We start from the raw sequence: 6,284 nt of genomic DNA on the forward strand, positions 1-6,284 counted from the left end.
ATCTTCCTCAATATCGTCCAAATGAGGGCTGAGGCCAGTATCCTCAATATCCTCCATATCTTCGTCATCCGGCACCTCCTCGTCAGCTTTGGGGTCCTCATCAGATTCCTCAAGATCAATTGCATCCTTCAACTTGCCCTTTTCCTTGGAGGAATGTGGAAAAACACATGCGCCAGCTAAGGATCAGGGGCAAGATATTGAGGAACCTACAAACACAAAGGTATGGCAACGATCCTTCAAAGTCCTAGCAGCAGAACCTGGAGCAGTTCCAGCAGAAGAAGCAGGGGCAGGATACAGAAAAAAGTCATCAGAATATCAAACAAAGGCAGCAAAAAGGCACAAAATGAAAAACCTCAAAGGAAAACGAAGGTTACCTCATGAGAAGCAGCAGGGTTGAAAACCCAAGGCTGATATCCATCATACTTTTCAGGCAAGAAAAGAGCGGTACGAGGGACGTTGGGATCTGCGGTGGTAAAACCATAGGCCAAAGGACCCGCCACACGAAGGGGAGTACGATCCCAGCAATCATCATGATCAAGATGGATGCGGTCAGACTTCGGCAAAGGTAGCCTAGTGGAATAAGGAATAACAGTCAAACCGGTCTTATCAATCTCCTCCCAAGGTAGTCAATATCGGGTTTACATGCCAATATTACAGGTTTTTATCGGGTATCAGAAAATACCTATACGATATCGAAAATATCGGCGATACAAAGATAAAATGATAAAAACGTTCGTACAGGCCGGTACAATACGATATATCGGTTTTACCTATACACCGATAATATCGGTTCCAATATTATCTTTGTTTAAGATGAAACCTATGAAGGGAAAATTAGGCATTCCAGTATCACCTGTGGTAAAGATGAATTCTAAAAAGGGAAAACTAGGCACCATCAAGTATAATCAATTATCAAAATCATTACCAAATAAAGTGAATAAGTTTTTCGAGCAACATGCATCTAGTATTTACAGAAAAATACACCGTCAATTAGAGAATGTAAAAAACCCTAATATATTTAAGATATAAAATCAATGACTATACGTAGGATATAAGATGGACATCATATATACTCTAGGAGGAATTTGAATGGATTTGGGTTTTGCTGTGGAGGACAGAAGATAGTGGAGAATTTGTGCGGTTGTTATTGCCTACGTAGTTGTATTTGTGATTGTTTCGATTATAAAGCAAGGATAATAAGAAAGATTTTACCGACAAAATTGGACGATAGTCACAAGCGTAAGATTTTTCCACCTTATGTTTTAGAAATTTGAGATACATTTATGATTTTTATTATGTTTTCTAAGGTCTTATAAATATTTGAAATTCTAATTATAATGATGTATCACCGATATAAACCGGTAATATCTTTTGTATAGGTGTATAGGACCCGGCCAATACGAGACCAATACGCGATATTAACTGCTTTGTCTCCTCCAGCAGTCGAATGCTATTACCTTCCCTAATTTGCCTAGTACTAACATGGATGCGACGAGGGACAACACTCAAGGGAAGAAGATTATTATTCTGAATAGCATCAGCATACGTAGCATTGAATTTGGCAGGGGTATAATCCTCTTGCTTAGACCTCCCATCAACAAAGGGGTCATAAGACTTCAAAGTAGTTTTTTCCTTACTACGGTACCAGCTCTCACAAAGGGCACACCAGTAATTACCGATATACTGCATGACTCCTCGAACCTGAGTCTTGTTCACATGGTCGTCCCTGGTAGACAAAACATCATAGTAGAAAGGATCCTTTATACTAAATATAGGGAGGAGCATATCTGCGGCCAGCTGACCAACACTAATCAGAAGGTTGTTCTCATCATAAGGAAAAATCCGGCTCAGGGACTCAGTAAGAACATCAGGGCCATCGACAAAGGAAATCTCAAACTTATGGAGGCGAAAAGACTTAGTGATATCAGCTAAAGATAAGTGAGCTTAGATATCCTTGTCACACAAATGAATCCTGTGAAGCTCATAGTGAGGAGGAGGAGGTGGAAGATCCTCAACAACAACTTCTTCTATCTCAGGGTCCGCAGTGACCTCAGGGACCATAGCCATCTCCGTACCAGTAGGTATCTCAGTATCCTCAGGAGGAGGTGACGGCGTAGCATCAGGATGATCCATCCGCGGAGGTGGATCAGTAAACGAAGAGGTTTTTTGTCCCTTACGCGTAGGCTTCTTCGGAAGTATCATAATTCCTAACACCATCAGGAAGAACACCCCATGAACTAATGGCGAACTGAAAATCATAGTCAACTCAAAAGCGAATTGGGGGAAAAAACAAGCGTACTTTGGGCATGGGTTTAACTAAACAAACCAGGGGAAGCGATTTAAACCCACCATAAGACGAAATCAAAGGTTATTCATCACCATGAGTAAGATTGCAGGCGAAGAACAATCATGGCAATATCAACATCAAAATACGAAATGGAAGCAAACCCAAATTCTCATGCAACATGTAAAACATAACAAAAACTTCAAATAACGCATGAAGATATTCAAGAGCATCAATGGCGATCATTGAAAATTAATCAAAGCCGAAGCAAGGAGAATCCAAGACGAAAGTACAGACAAACAGAGAAGAAGCAGGGTATCACTTACTTAAATGTGATGATCGAGTGTTGAACATGAGCCTTGGAGAAAATCGAAAGGAAGATCAACAATTAACAACAAAAGAAGAATCTCTGTGAAATAGACAAAGAGCGACAGTTCGAGGGAGAGAAAAGGAGTTAATGAAAATTCCTCCTCTTTATTCTCTTCTTATAGGCGGCTGAAGAATCCAAAAATTTGGACGTCCCGAAATTCAAGGGGAAGTTATTGCATGAAAGGACATGTGGGGACCACCCAATCCGTACGTGCAAAAATGGCGGTGTTACGGGAGTTTTTTTTCCCATCCTACCAAATGGTAGAATATGAAAGAAAATGGGCAAACTGTGAATACCAATATTCTACGGAGCACGTGTCACGATCTTAGTGGTCGGATATAGAATAAATGTGTAGTCCTTGCTATACAGAGAAACCTAAGGGGCAGAGGATACCCTCGCAGATCTACTTTATCTTATCCCAAGAAGGGATACCTCGACGGCCAAGATGGATAAAGTAAAGCCTAGTCTAGAGAGAGGCAGCTGGCGAAGGGACAGAGGTAGATGATGCATCTAATCAGCATTAAATACACAAATCTCTTATCTACACGCATAACCAAAGCACGTGGAGACCAGTGACGTGGAGGAATATGACTGACAAAGTTTAGCGGTGAACGAAGGTACAATCTGTACCGAGGTTGGGTAGTTCTCGAAGGAACGTGGGTCAGCTGAGGTGGCATAGTTCGACTGGAGAAAGTACGCGGAAAACTAAGGTACCATTTGTACGGAAGGTATATCAGGAAACGATGGATCCAAAGACAGCAAAGATATACCTGGAGCAGAGGAGGCTATAAATACCAAGCCTCACCAACAAACTAAAGGCATTCAATACCTAAGAGAAGGAGATCTAGTCTTAAGCTTATACCTCTTTAATGTTTAGAACTTAAGTATTTACTTCAACTTGAGTTCTATCTATTACTTTGGGAAGCATTTAAGATCTTTGTAACCACCACAACTTAATACAAACAAATCACTCATTATCCCGTGGACGTAGACGAAAGTCGAACCACATAATATCTCGTGTCTCATGATAACTTAGTGGCATTTACATTATATGTGTGTTCTTCGTTATTATCGTGATCTTAGGTATCTTTTATTACTTAGTATCATCAGTTCATCAGAGGTATCATTACTACATAGTTCTCGATCCTCTGAGTTGTTTACATTACGTAGACTATGGGAAAATTAGTAGTCACATGTATGATGGAGAAACTAGATATTGTGGAATCACAAACGATGAGACGAAGATTGTTTGTGACTACTTTTTTATCTTGCATATAGGAGAAATAAATCTCAAGCCAATTTTACAATTGTACTCGTACGATAGAAACAACAAGATCATATCACACAACTACAAGAGAAGTAGTATCGGTTTGGCTTCACAATCCCAATGAAGTCTTCGAGTCGTTAATTTACAAGGTTTAGGAAAACCTAAGGTTAAAGGAGAATCAAATCTAGCTATACAACTAGTATCACACAGGAGGTGTGGGTATTAGGTTTCCCAGTTAACCTACAAGGTTTAGAGTTCTATTTTATATAGTTTTCAAATCAGGGTTTGCAATCCAAGTTACCTTGGTAACAAAGCATTCAATAATCACCGTTAGATGAAAAACTTGATTCAACCAAGATAATATCTTTCAACCGTTAGATCGAACTTAGCTTGTTACACACAAATGAAATGTACCCTCATTTAGGTTTATGTAACCGTACCCAAACGTGTACACTCATGTTGGCTCAAAAATGGTCAACCAAAGTTAGCCATATGGTTACTCTCATATTAACCTTATTCATCTTATCCATATCTCGTTCAAATGACTCAAATGAAACTAGTTAAAGAGTTGTTCAATTGCATAACAAACACAATTGAAATCAAATCGGTTTGATTCACTTGAATCAATCATGAACATTATAGCCAAGATTTGCAAAGATTGCATTCCTTAAGATTTAAATGTTTAAGTTCATGAATATACCGATTTGACAAAATAACCAGCTTAAGTATGCGTACTGGTATGCGTACTTAAGCAACCAGATTTGAGTTTGTTAAGTTTCCAAACTCAGCATAAATTCTCGGTTGGAAAACTTCCGCCAGTATGCGTACCTGGTGACTAGTTTAGGAGTTTGTAATTCCCAAACTCAACAGATATTTTCGGTTCGAAAACTTCCTCTAGTATGCGTACGGGTACGCATACTTAAGGTGACTAGTTTAAGAGTTTGTAATTCCTAAACACAGCTGATATTTTCGGTTCAAAAACTTCTACCAGTATACGTACGGGTATGCATACTTATGCTGTCTCCTTCACCAATTTTGTATACACACATATGCATACACTTGGTTCCCGGTTTATGGATTTATACACTAATGTGCGAACACACTATATATGCTTATATCCAAGGATGGTTATATCATCAACTCTTAATTTCAATCATTGAAACTTTCTTAGAGGACGTTATATAGTTTTTGTTCACAAACCATTTTTCGTCGAAGCAATTTTCAAGTTGTTGAAATTATCATAACGAAACATTCCAAGGCAACACCAAATGATTGTATCACACAAACCATGTTAGATGTAACTCGACAATTTTCATATGATCTTATTCGGACTTTCGTCACGAATGTAAGATGAACATGGCTAAAGTGAAAGCTTGCCAACACATATTTATAGAAATATATAAGCGAGATAAACTCAGCTCGAAATCTCAAATGTGCATAATAGAAAACTATATCGTAACACGAATTATGTCTCAATATAGGAGATAAAGTATAAATAGACTCTCCAAGTGATAGATGAGTTTAAGTCTCGACATACCTTTTGTTGATGAAGTTCCACAAGCTCTACTTAGTAGTTCTTCGTCTTCAAATGATGAACGCCGAGAGATCTAAGCTCAACTAAAGTATTTATGTCCTAGTCCAAGACATCTATAAATAGGATAGAAATCAAGACTTATAGTTTTGATCACTAACATTGACAAACATGCTTGAGATAGCAACGCATGCGAGTTCGACCGAGCAATGCTCTAACAACCTTCACAAAGATATGATTATACTTTTCCAATTATCAGTTATTGGTAGACTATATTTTGCCGTCTATGTATTTTTCCCAAGTTTAAATAAAACTAGTCTGAAGAAATTTTATCACTGCAATGACCAACCATACACCATTTCCAGGAATTACCATTTTCTGAGAGAACCACAATTTTATCTATGAAAACGGGTCGTAGGAGAGAGATGAAGGTCGAAAATTGGGTAAAACAAGTTGTTCGGCCATTCATGTGGAAAAATCTTGGATATCCTTCTCAGAAAAATTGAAGTTAACATGTTTGGATAGCACATCAAAAGTAGCTTTTTGACTTCTAGAAGTCAAAAAGTCAGAAGTCAGTTTGGGTGTCAAATTTCAAAGCGACTTCTAGAAGTCTAAAAGTTAACATTTTATGAAGCAAAATAGCTTTGCTTCTGGAAGTCGAAGTCAGAAGCAGAAGTCATAAGCAAAACTACTTTATTTCAAAAAAACTTAACTTTTCGACTTCTAGAAATCGTTTTGAAATCTGACAGCCAGACTAACTTCTGACTTTTCAACTTTTAGAAATCGAAAAGCTATTTGTGATTTACTATCCAAACAGAGTCATAAATCGGAG

This window comes from Papaver somniferum, chromosome 6 (assembly GCF_003573695.1).
Source record: "Papaver somniferum cultivar HN1 chromosome 6, ASM357369v1, whole genome shotgun sequence".
Classification (NCBI taxonomy): domain Eukaryota; kingdom Viridiplantae; phylum Streptophyta; class Magnoliopsida; order Ranunculales; family Papaveraceae; genus Papaver; species Papaver somniferum.